The 13199-nt window shown below is 44.0% G+C and overlaps 1 long non-coding RNA gene across 1 annotated transcript in view; it reads right to left on the reverse strand.

Moving 5' to 3' along the window:
* The window catches only part of LOC145524134 (uncharacterized), an 80125-nt gene that overhangs the window by 62613 nt on the left and 4313 nt on the right, over positions 1–13199 (reverse strand). The gene's annotated exons all lie outside the window — the stretch shown is intronic.

The raw sequence follows: 13199 nt of genomic DNA on the forward strand, positions 1-13199 counted from the left end.
GCTAGAAGGGGTAGAAAGTTGGGTAAGTTTCCCTTAAAATGACCCTACAGAGGAAGGCAAGCCTCAGATGGACTTTCTCAAGGTCAAGATTGAAAGAGGAGGAAGAAAAAATTGCTGGCAAACATTTGTGGTTACATCACCTATCCTCAGATGTAACACTTACATTTTGATTTCTGTGTGGCCCTCTTATTGATGGTATTTAAGTAGGAGAGCCAGATTGTCAATGGCTTTTCATTTCAGCTGCTTTGAAGTTTGGACTTTATTCTGCAGACAGTAGGAAACCACTGCAAGTTTTGCAGGGGAAAGATCTAATCAAAGTGAGTTTTTAACAGAATTATTTCTTCAGCACTGAGCAGGAGTCAAGCAAGGCTAGGTTAGAAGCAGAAAGTCCACATAGGAGATTCTTCTGGGTGTGAAATTGGAGACAAAGAAGTGCAGATTGATGGGTATGGGGCAGTAGAGAACAAAGACAATGCTCGAATTTCCAGTCTACAGTATTGGGGTGTGTGTGTGTGTGTATGTGTGTGTGTGTGTGTGTGTGAATGACAACGGAGTTAGGGTGTGTGTGTGTGTGTGTGTGAATGACAACGGAGTTAAGTGGGCTGACATATCAAAAGCAGTACTAGCCCATATATGATGGCACCATATAGCTAACAAGTACTTTCACATCCATTTTCTCATTTGCCCTCACAACACCCTTGTGAGGTATTATGCCCATTTAACAAACGCGGAATCTGAGACTCAGAGAGGTTAAATGATTTGCCCATAAGGTCACAAAGGATGGTCTTGTCACTCTGTGCTTTGACAGTGCCTTCCAGATATATTCTGACTCTCGGTGGCCTATGGGCTGGAGTCAGCCTGTGTGTGCCTTTTGAAAGGCGTGTCCTGAAATTTCAGTTTCTTGGAAGTGTTAGCTCAATTCCATTTCTCTGATGCCTGTTCCCTGTGAACTTTCTGGAAGAGACTATAATTTGCATATGCTAGCTTGAGAGAAAAAAAAGAAAGTTTCCCATTTTGACTCTAGGCCTTCTCCAAAATAAACCATTAATCCTCTTTCCTAAGCAGGATTCCAGTTGGATTATTAAAATTCATCCTATGAAAGCCAAATCTTGGTGAGCTAAGATGAGAAAATGTGTTTACCTCACCTCTCACTGCTTGCCACTTTCTCAAATAAAAAGCTGGGAATTCCCTTCTGATGGGCGAGATCTATTTCATTATCTTAACCACAAGTCAACAGACCCAGGGGCTTAGGTGTTAAACCAACCTGTAGGTCAATTCTGACTTCTTGAATTACTTAAATACTGGGTTTTTCTCTGGCATTAACTGAAAGGAACTTCCCCAAGGACTAAACTGACAGCCTTGTTTTCATTTATGGACTAAGGGCTGATTCTTATCCAAACCAAGATGGTGGACTGAAAGACTGTCAGAAGTATGCGGATGTGATGTTACCTTGCTGATGGCAGTTTCCCAAGTCAAAATGCTTACTTAAAACCTTGTCTTCCTCCAAAGCAGGAATTTCTAAAATCTTAGAAGTGTCTTTCCTTATAAAATTCTTTACACTTTTCGGGTCTTTTACCTTTAAAAAGCTTGTGAATTCTCTTGGTAATTAAAATCCATCTTGAATTAAATACACTTGCCCTGATCTTGTCAAAAATGATGGTGCTTTCCTAGAGCTTCATTTTCAGAGTTAGAAAGCAATTAGATTTTTAAACATTGATTTGTACTGCCATCTAGTGATACATTTCATTGCAAATTTCAACACCTTAGAGTACGTTACTGTAGGTCCGCTGAGTTACCCTTAAACATCATAGAATTGAGGATTTATGTTACAGATAGAAAGCAAATTAGCTCCTCTACACAGCATACAAGGCTAAAAAAAAAAAAAAATTAACATAGATATAGAAGGGGGTGCCCAAGAGAGATTCTCTTAAACCACAGGGGCTTGAATTAGCTTTTTTATTTATATCTTTGATTTTTACCGTAATTATCCTATGTAAATTGTTTACTCCTCCTAGGCAAAGAAATTCAATCCTGACTGACTAATTTAATGGGCACTCCATTTGGAAAAGTAGAATTGCATATAGTTAAACACAAAAGCTACATTATGTTATCTGGGTTCAAATCCTGGCTCAGAACTTGCAACCTGTGTGCCCTTGGAGATTTATGAAACACTCCCAGGCCTCAGTTTCCTAATCTATAAAAGAGGGATAATAATCAAATCTAGCTCACAGAATCATGCAAGACACGACACTCAGCACAGAAACTGGCACAAAGTAAATGCTCAGTGGGAACACAAGGCACCATTGTGTTGGTAGATCACAGGCAGCCTAATTTGCATAGCCCCCCAGGATGCAGAGAGAGAACAGCCTGTCCCATTCTATTAGCAAGTAGATCTTTGGACACCAGGAAGATCCAAGGTCAGGTCTCTGGTCACTAGAATTACTGTATGATCTGAAAATTCTAGGTAAATACCTGAAAGAATTGAAAATAGAGACTAAAACAGATTTTGTATACCAGTGCTCATCACAGTATTATTCACAGTAGCCAAAAGGTGGAAACAGCCCAAATATTCATCAGCAAATGCTGATAGACAAAATGAGATATATATTAATACATCAATGGAACGCTATTCAGCCTTAAAAACAAATGAAATTCTGATGGGTGTGTGAATGACCTTGGAAACATTATGCCAAGTGGAATAAGTCGGACACAAAAAGATAAATGCTGTCTGATTGCACAATATATGTTACCTATAATAGTAAAATTTGCAGAAACAGAAAGTAGAATGATAGCAGTGGCTGGTGGAAAGAGGCAAAGGAGAATTATTATTTAATAGATACAGAGTTCCAGTTCAGGATGATAAGAAAAAAGCTCTGGATATGAAATAATGATCTTGGTTGCACAATACTGTGAATATACCTAATGTCACTGAATTATGCACTTAAAGATGGTTAAAATAGACTGAAAAACAGTATGGTGGGTTTTCAAAAAACTAAAAATAGAACTACTATATGATCCAGCAATTTCACTCCTGGGTATATATCCACAAAAACAAAACACTAATTTGAAAAGATAAATGTGCCCCAATATTCACAGAAGCATTTACAGTTGCCAAATATGGAAGCAAGCTGTCTATCAACAGATGAATGAATAAAGAAAATGCATATGTACAATGGAATGCTGCTCAGCCAAAGAAAAGAATGAAATTTTGCCATTTTCTGCAACATAGATGGATTTGGAGGGCATTATGCTAAATGAAATAAGTCGGAGAATGACAAATACTGTATGATATCACTTATATGATGTACAATCTAAAAAAATACAACAAACTAGTGAATATATGAAAAAGGAAGCAGACTCAGGTATAGAGAACAAACTAGTGTTTACTAGTGGGAGAGGGAATCAGGAGGGGCAATATAGGGGTAGGGGATTAATAGGTAAAAACAATTGTATATAAAATAAGCTACAAGGATTTATTGTACAGCAGAGGGCATAGAGCCAAGATTTTGTAATAACTGTAAATATAGTATAACCTTTAAAAATGTGAATTTTTATATATTATATACCTATAACTTCGGAAAAGGCAATGGCACCCCACTCCAGTACTCTTGCCTGGAAAATCCCATGGACAAAGGAGCCTGGTAGGCTACAGTCCATGGGGTCGCTAAGAGTCGGACACGACTGAGCAACTTCACTTTCACTTTTCCCTTTCATGCACTGGAGAAGGAAATGGCAACCCACTCCAGTATTCCTGCCTGGAGAATCCCAGGGATGGCGGAGCCTGGTGGGCTGCCGTCTATGGGGTCGCACAGAGTCGGACACGACTGAGGTGACTTAGCAGCAGCATACCTATAACTTATATAACATTGTGCATCAACTATACTTCAATTTAAAAAATTTTAAAGAAGAAATAATAAACCATGCTGGGAGATACTGAGAAGGTGGTTCTTGAATTGGCCTCAAGACTAAGCTAGTTTTAAATGATCTAGGAGAGAGGAGGGATAATGTGGGAGGACCCAGGCTGTGCTGAACATGTGGGGGAATTGGAAGGGCAACCTTGACAGCTTCTTGCCACAAAGACTCTGCCACCAGTAATGATTCCACTCTGTTAAATAAGAAACAAAATAATACAACAAATAATAATAATGGCTAACCTTAGGTAATGCTAAAGACTTTGTGTTTATTACCTTGCTTAACCCTCATAACATCATGAGGTGTGCATGTACTAAGTCACTTCAGTCATGTTCGACTTTGTGCGACCCTGTGGACTGCAGCCTGCCAGGTTCCTCTGTCCATGGGATTCTGCAGGTTAGAATACTGGAGTGGGTTGTCATGTCCTCCTCCAGGGGATCTTCCCGACCCAGGGATCGAACCTGCGTCTCTTACATCTAACCTGCATTGGCAGGCAGATTCTTTACCACTAGTGCCACTTGGAAACATCCTGAGGTAGAACTGTAGTTATCAACCCATTCTACAGAGAACTAAACTGAAGCTCAGAGAAATTCAGTAACTTGGCCAAGAGCATGTTGCTAGAGAACAGCAAAGTTCCAGACCCTGGCTCTTAACTGCTGGATTAAACTTCCTCTAGTTAATCAGTGACACAGTTTTCACTCTTGGCATTTCCCCACCACCTAGATAACAGAACAGAAAGGTAAACTAATTTTAAATTAGCTCCAGTTAATATTAAATAATAAAGCATTATCTGAATAAGTCCCAAAGTGATGATTCTTAACCTTTGGGAGTCAGAGTCCCCTCTGAAAATCTGACATCAATTAAAGACCCTTGTCCAGAAATATGTGCATATACACACAAAGTCTGCGTTGAACTTCAGGGACTTCCTGACGCCCTGGAGGAGCCCTAAGTTACCATTTCTTGACCTCACACTTCCAGACCCCAGAAAAGCCCCTCCAAGTGTAGATGGTGTGGGTGTCACATTCAGTCCCAACATCCCCTCCATTAGCACAGATCATCAAGGTTGCTGGTGCAGCTGTTCTGCCTCTGTGTGCTCAGTAACTCAGTCGTGTCCAACTCTTGGCGACCCTGTTAACCAAAGGCTGCCAGGCTCCTCTGTCCATGGGATTCTCCAGGCAAGAATACTGGAGTGGGTTGCCAACATGTAATCAAATCATAAACTCTCTTCAACCGTATTTGTTCTATTGAATAAGCATTTGAGTTCCTGGCGAGCCTCATGGTCTGGGAATGCTGATGCTTTCGTTCTGCCAATGTGAAGGGGAGCAGGCCGTGGGTGGGCCTTCTGGAAGAAGGCTGCGTGACCAGATGCTATTGCTGATGCCTCATGTACTGTCAGGTGCTGGGGTGGTCAGAAGTCACTTCCACCCTAGGGATCAGGAAAATAAACAAACAGAATTAACCTAACTCCCGTCCTGGAGCAGTCCTGCCCCACGTGTATTGGAGGAGGTCAAAAGCGTAATAAATAGTTTCCTTTCCGCTCACTCTGAGTTTAGCAGCAGTGTTTTTCACCTCTTTAATTTTTTTCTAGGCAAGGAACAAAACACAGACAGTGTGGCATAATGTTAAAAAAATGCGTTTAGGAGACAGATGTAGATTTAAATCCTAGCTTCACAACTTACTCAGGCAAGTTACTCAGCATCTCTGAATCTCTGATTTCTGTTTTAGAAAATGTGGACACCGGTGTTTATCTTACAGAATCGTTGTGAGAATTAGATAAGACAATACACTTATGTTCCTGACACATAGTAAGTACTTAATAAGCAGCCACTAAAACCAGACCTCATGGTATTTACATTTCTGGCTATCAAGTTTACACTGAGATTAATAGCCCCACTGGATGGGTTTGTATAAGTCCTAGCATATCAAAAGCTATTGTGATCTCAAGGAAATATAAAAGAGCCATAAATCCTAACCTTGATAGTTCAGAGGCCATAACTGCTTTCTTAGATTTCTCTTCATTCTTGGCACAGAGCTTGGTGAACAGCTGAATGATGGCAGATACATGTGGGCCACAAGTTACTATGGGAGAGCCAGGATCACCTTAAGAAATCAACAAGTGGAGCAGATGTTCTGTTTACCATTAACAAGACAAGAAGACAAGGTTAGAGTTAAATCATAACTACCTTGAAGAACACTTTGTGTGGGGGAGAGGCTTGGTCAGAAGTTCTCTGCAACCCTCTGGTTCCCTGAAAGGAATTGGCTGTAAAGCACCTTTGGACAAGCCCTTCATCTCTGAGCTTGGATATTAGGAAAGGCCTTGGGGAAGTCAGCTGGATTTACTTACACCCCAAATCTTCAAAGCAAACAAAAAAATAATTTGAATTTACAATAAAAGACTCACAATACCTTAAAGCGTGAACAAAGTAGAACTCAGGATCAAGGGGAAAAGGTGAAGCAGATGTGATAACCCTAAAAAGTACCACAGCTGTAAATTTCACTCTGCACTTTTTGATCAAAAAGAGAGACAGAACGTTTCCTAGCTCTCATCAGAAAAAATAAAATGCCATTCATGGAGGGAGGCACACCTCTTTCCTGGTACTAAAATCTGGTGAGAATTTCTCATATAGAACATACATAAGGAGCTGGAGTCATGCCAGGCCTGTTCTCAACAACTGTTTTGCAGTAAATAAATGGTTTTAATAGCTGTTTATTGTAGTCACCTCAAGGGAGATGTCAGACAACACCAGAATAAGGGACATTCCAGTATTAGTGGCTGGAATGTCTTCCAGTATGAGTGGTTCTTAGTGTCTTCAAAAAGTCAGTATCCAGAAAAGAAAAGGTGAGGGAGAAATGTTTAAGCTAAAAAGAGGCAAGATATTGAAGATACATAACCATTTTCAATGCATGAATCTTGCATGGTTGGTGAAGAAAATCATTGTAAGACATTTTGGTGATAGTCTAAGAATCATGAATTGGATTGATTATATTTAGATGATATAGGGAATTATTGTTGAACCAATGGCACAGTGATAAAGATCTGCCTGCAATGCAGGAGCCACAGGAAACATGGGTTCAGTCCCTGGGTCCAAAAGATCCCCTGGAGGAGGGCATGGCAATCCACTCCAGTATTCTTGCCTGAAGAATCCCATGGACAGAGGAGCTTGTGGGATACAGTCCATGGGGTCTCAAAGAATTGGACATGACTGAAGCGACTTAGAACATACACACATGATAATGGTACAGTGGTGTGTGAAAGACTATCTTTTTCTTTATCATTTATATTTAGAAGTACATCCTACAACATTTAAAGGTAACTTAAATATTTACCTTTAGGGAAGTACACACACATACATACAAAGAATGATATTTGACAAAATGTTTAAGCTGTATTGAATTTAGTGAGGGACACATATATCGGCATATATCCTACTATGGGTTTGAGTATTTTCACAAGAAGCAGAAAAAAAAAAAGAAGACAGGGAGAAATCTCAGAGTAGCATGTATCCTACATGTGCCAGAGAGAAAAGCCTGCAAAGTATGCTGGGTACACCAGGCTAGGAGGAAAGAACTTGTTATGGACCAAATTATATCTCCCCCCAAGTTTGTTATATTGAAGTACTAACCCCCAAAACCGAAGAATGTAAACACAGTGGGAGATAGGCTCTAAAGTGGGGTCATTAAGAAAGGCCCTGATCCAAGGTGACTGGAATTCTTGTAAAAAGAGAAAGTCTGGACACAGACACACACCCAAGGAAAATGATGTGGAGATGCAGGGGTAACACAGCCATCTGCAAGACAAGGGAGGCTGGGAACAGATCCCAGAAGGAACAGATCCCCAGAAGGAACCAATGTGTGGGCACCTTCATCTGGAACTTCTAGCCTCCACAACTGCAAGGAAATAACTTTCTCTTGTTTAACCCGCCCAGTGTGTGATACCGGGTTAAGGCAGCCCTAGTAAACTAGCAGAGAACACCTTGATTTGCCACCAGAGCCCAGGGAGGTTTTCCTGTATCCCACCCAGCCTTCTTCCCTGACATTCCACAGAACCCACACGAGGTAGAGCGGGACTGCAAGGCTCATCAGAAGGTAATACCTTCTGAACAGGCTGCTGGCACTCACACACTCGACCCTGAGACCACACATCTGAGCAGCGGCAGTCCAAGTCCGGCACATGTCGGTCCTTTACCTTTCTGGGTTTTCTGTCTTAAAGGTTAAGATGTTCTGTGAGTGTGTGTGTGTGTGTGTGTGTGTGTGTGAGTCTGTCTGTCAATGCACACACACACATAGTGGGGAGGAGGGAATCTATTCCATAACATCTTACAGAAAAACCCAAATGAAATTTTTGGACAACCTGATAGCTTTCAAAGTCCTGCAGCTAATATCTACTTATTCTAATGAATAATTAACAGCTAACATTCAGAATTACAGTCGATATTCAGGTGGTGTGCTGCCATACTTGACAGTTAAAATACTGAAGTAACTTCACACTTGTGGACACACAGCATTACCCTTCTCATCACCCCAGCTCGTTTCTGGAGTCTCCCCACAATCCAGCAGGTGATGAGTTAACACCTGGCACCCAATGGTTCTCCAGAGCCTGCTCCGGCAGCCTGCCCTCTGTTCTGATGAGAGCAGCTGCCTCTGCCCTTACCAGTTGTTACATGTTTTTCCAGCCCATCCCTGTCTACTGCCTCCAAGTGCTGTCCTCTAAATTCTTTAAGATACATTATTTCACAACAACTCCAAATCATATACTATTAGTCTTTCTCTTTACATATGAAGAAATTGGGACTCAGAGAAATTATGTAAGTAACCCAGGGTCACAGGCAGAGTTTGTAACCACTGCTCCCTATTTTCTGGCAGAACCCCCTGGAGTTGGTTTGTCGGATGCTTCTGTCCTTAGAACAGAAAAAGCAGGGCAGTCAAGAAGAGTCGAGAGGCTGCAGCCCGAGGCCCTGAGGAGTCTGGGTATCCTCGGGTAGCCCCTTTTCTCCAGGTCAGATTTCCCCAGATGAAACACTGATAGCCGGGTCATAGTAAAAACTCACAAAGAACAAGCCATCCTACAACCCAACAGTGTCTAAGGCTGCACCGAAGTTCTGGCTCCGCTCACTGCAGGCGCTACAGGAAGCAGAGCACCCTCACCTGCGGCCATGGTGCCCCTCAGAGGGCAAGGTGGGGCTGACCAGGTGGGTCTGACCCACTTTAACCCTTCAGAGCAGCGACAAAAGTCTGCACAGCTGTCTGAAGAACAGCTGGATGTTCTTTCGGCCCTAAGAACCTTGCACTCAAGTTCCTGACAGTGACTTGCCGGCTTAGCGGACACTTGCGCAGGCACTCCAATCATGCAGTACAGGGAGGCCCACCTCCTTTCACCCTGGCCCCGGGCCCCTGATTTCCAGGTGATCTTCTAACTTTGTTTCTTCCTTTCCCATGGCACTTAACCCCAGTGTGACCTGAAGACTCTGTAACCCTAAAAACCAGTCCTGCTCACCAGCTGGCCTGGGTACAATAGCACTGGGAGAGCAAAGTCATGGGACTGAAGCCGGAAGGAAACCTATTCATGAGAGAAGCAGCTGGGAAACAGGAGAAGAGAGAAAGAAAGGCCAGTCCTTACCTCCTACAGGACCCAAGTGACTGGGGATTTCGCAGTAAGAGGCACTGAACCTGCCTAAGACCCCCTTCCTCTCCTGAAGGAAGGCAGTGATGCTTATCGGAGCCCTCCCCATCCCCACAGCCTCCCCAGCAGAATTCAGGAGAGCAGTCCTGCTGACAGGAGCTTTGAGGTGGAAAGCAGTGAGGAGAGGGCCTGGGGGAGACCCCGTGTAGTCAGGAAATGCTCCTCATCTAAGGCTACTCTCTAATTAAGCACAAATGAAGTATTTCTGAGGACATATGTTAAATAATTTTAAATAACTGATAAAGAATTATATCTATTTAAAATTTCACAAGTACTATATTTTCATTGAAGAAAAAAAAAGAGGAAGAAAAACAGAGAAACATCACCCATAATACAACTAGATCATAAACACTTTCAACACTTATATATGCTTTTCACACACACAGAAAAATTAGCTGCTGCAGTATATATCCTCAACAATAGATCATAAACATCTTTCCATGTCAGTATAATCACTTTTGCCACTCCCTTTTAATGACTGTAGTGTGTTTTATTATATGGATAAAAGGTAATGGTTTACGCCACTCCCCTACTGCAGTCCATTTGGATCATTTCTGATGGAATTTAAATCCTTTTATGAAATGGCAGACGCTGAAACCAGAGGGGGTGATATCCCAGCCTTTTATAGTTTTCAACCCCATCGTCTCCATCAAGCTGACTGCTTAGCCTTTTGTACACTGTGTTGAGTTATACTCAACCTCATGATGTTTCCAGATGTTTTCCTGCCTGAGCCCCATCCAGAAACAGGTGTGGTCAGGGCCCCAACCTCATCTCTTACTGGGCTTCCCCCACTTAGCCATCAGAGATAACAGATCACGGCTGAGACAAAAAGGTAGCGTCAGCTAGATCTCATTTTCAGCATCTTTATTAGCAGAGAGTGATTTTCCCGCTACACTGTTGGTATCTCCCTGCCCGTACTAGGGTTTCTATCTGATTAGGCCGGGGGCCCTGGAACTTGCTAGCAGTGGGAGAGGGCTGAGATGGGGTAGGGACGAAGAGATACTAAGTAGGGAACACACTACACACAGACACACACACTACACAGGCATGTTCCAGAGCCTATACACATAGGAGATGAGAAGTTTTCGTAAGGAGACAAAAATTATACATTTCAGGTCCTGGAGAAAAGCCAGGACCTGGGGACTAAATACAAGTATCTATTTAGCCTCAAAAGGAGGATGCCAGTGTCAGAGGCGTTCTGTGGCTACTGAGCCAGCTGTGGGCTGATGTTGTCAGATATCTATTTTACACCACTGAAACCTTGTCATTTTTCATAGCCTCCCTGATATTGCTTGCATGTCTTTCCCTTCTCTCATTTCCCATTACAACATTAAGAACACCCTTGAGACAACAGAGCACCTTTAACCGATTAAGATACAGCTTCTGAGGGAAAAAAGAGACAAAGGGGGGTCAGGGGAGGCCACTCCTGCTTTTGGCAATTGAAGGGAGGCGGGAGGAGGGGAAGTCTTCCACTCTGGCAGGGTGTGTCTGCACCGAGCAGGACAGCCACACCCTGACTTCCCTGCTTCCTGCTCTGAACGGGTACCCGCCCTCTCCGAATTGCCCAGACTTGAAAAGCTGAAGCCATGTTTGTCTTCGCTCTCTTTTCTCCCACACCTGGGCATCATGTTCTGTGGGCTCTTCCTTTCCACTTCCCCACTCCCAACCCTCTCTTTGCATTTCCACGGCACCTGCCCTAACTCAGGCCTTTCCCCAGACTCCTGCAAGCCCTCCCCTTCCCTCCACCACCATCTTAAGCCTATCTTGAGTCCATTCTCACCGACCAGATGTATATCCCTAAGGAGTGATTTGCTTTATGTGGTGTTCCTGCTACCAAACACCCCCTGGCCTGGCAAGAAAAGCCCATCACGACCAGGCTTTGTCCTGCTCTCCTACCCTGTCCCCAGCTGCTTCCACTCACGTCCATGCAATCCAGTCATTCCTGGAATGCCCACCTTTCCCTGGAATTCCACCCCAGGACTGCCCAGCTGGTCTCATCTCTGCCTTCAAAGGGTCTGCCAAGCTTCTCTCATTGAAGAGATTCTCCATGAATCTTTCACTTATCTCTGAACTGCAAGAAAGTACTCCCACTTCTATGGCTTTATTCTCCATACCTTTCTCTACCCTGTATTTTATTACTTGATTATCTCTCCTATTGGATTACATTTCCTAAAGGGCAGGGGCAGAGTTTTGTTGGTCATTGTATTGGCTGCAGCCCCAGGCAATTCTGAGTTTCTGTGAGCTGGCTTGGTAGTTACGGGTAATTATCCTGGCAGCTCTGTGGGCTATGCTACAGGCTTGAAGACACGGTCACTGGCCCTGGAGAGCTCAGAGGCTCAGCCACCTCCTTGGTTCCCAGGTTCCCTCTTCTCTTCCAGAAGAACTTAGGCTGGTGTTATAAAGTGGATTGCATCCCTCTGCCAAAATTTACACATTTAATCTTAACTCTTAGTACCACAGAAAGTGACTTTGTTTGGATAGGATCTTTACCAAGATAAACAAGCTAAATGAGGTCATTAGAGTGGATCCCAGTCCAGCTTGACTGGGCTCCTTGTAAAAGGATATGTGGACCCTGAGGAAGACAAGCATAGAGACATTGAAAGGCCATCACCTATAAGCCAAGGAATTCCAGAGGCCACCAGAAGCTGGGACAGAGGCCTCAAACAGTTCCTTCCCTCACAGCTCACAGGAGGAGCCCATCCTGCACACACCCTGGTTTCTGACCTCTGGCCTCCAGACTGGGAGACATTAACTTTCTTTTAAGATAAACCACCCAGTTTGTGGTGCTTTGTTAGGGCAGCCCCAGCAAATGGCTACATCTGGGTACCTGAGCAACAGGAGGAAGGCAAAGCCAAGCCATGGAGATGCTCTGGGCAGGAGAGTAGTGGATCCCCCCAGCATGAGTGGCCCCTGGCAGCAGCTGAGCTGAGGCTGAGGGCCGGCAGTTGGCCTGCTGGAAGCAGCTCTCTCAAGAGAGCACTCTGCTTCTGTACTTGGGCAGAGGCGGGCAGCAATGGGGATGGGAGCAGGAAACCCCACTGAAGGGGAGAGTATCCTTCCAGGCAAACTCTTTTAAAATGAAAGAAATGGAAGGACAACCTAAACTTTGCAGAGGCTCGGCTCTCTGCCCGGAAACCGCTTCCTAATCACCACCTTCCACTGTGGATTCTGGCACCTCCCTCCTCTGCATCATGGGGCCGGGCATGTGGATGGCCCTCTTCTCCTGACTCAAAGGGGCATTTCCCAAACCCTCCTTACCCAAAATATCCTCTCTCACCCCGGGGAGCCCCACCAGACACGCTCATTGTTTGAAAATTGATTGGATATAATTAGGTTCGCTGAGTAGAAGGGCTTCCCATGAGCAGACAAGAAAACTTAGGAGTGTTGGGCCTCGCATTCAGGCTGGCAGCTGGCAGGAAACACGACAGAACTTCTGCCCCTTGGAGTCAGCCCCATAACCTCCCATGGTGAAGGCAGCAGGCAGGGAACAGCAAGAGCAGAAGCCATGATCTCAGGAGGAAGCATGTGCCTGGGGCCCAGGGCCGTGGAACAGCTGTGACACTATATACAGCCAACAGGCAGAGCGCACTGACACACCAGAGTGTGC

This window comes from Giraffa tippelskirchi, chromosome 10 (genome assembly GCF_054371585.1).
Source record: "Giraffa tippelskirchi isolate mGirTip1 chromosome 10, T2T-mGirTip1v1.2.pri, whole genome shotgun sequence".
NCBI lineage: Eukaryota > Metazoa > Chordata > Mammalia > Artiodactyla > Giraffidae > Giraffa > Giraffa tippelskirchi.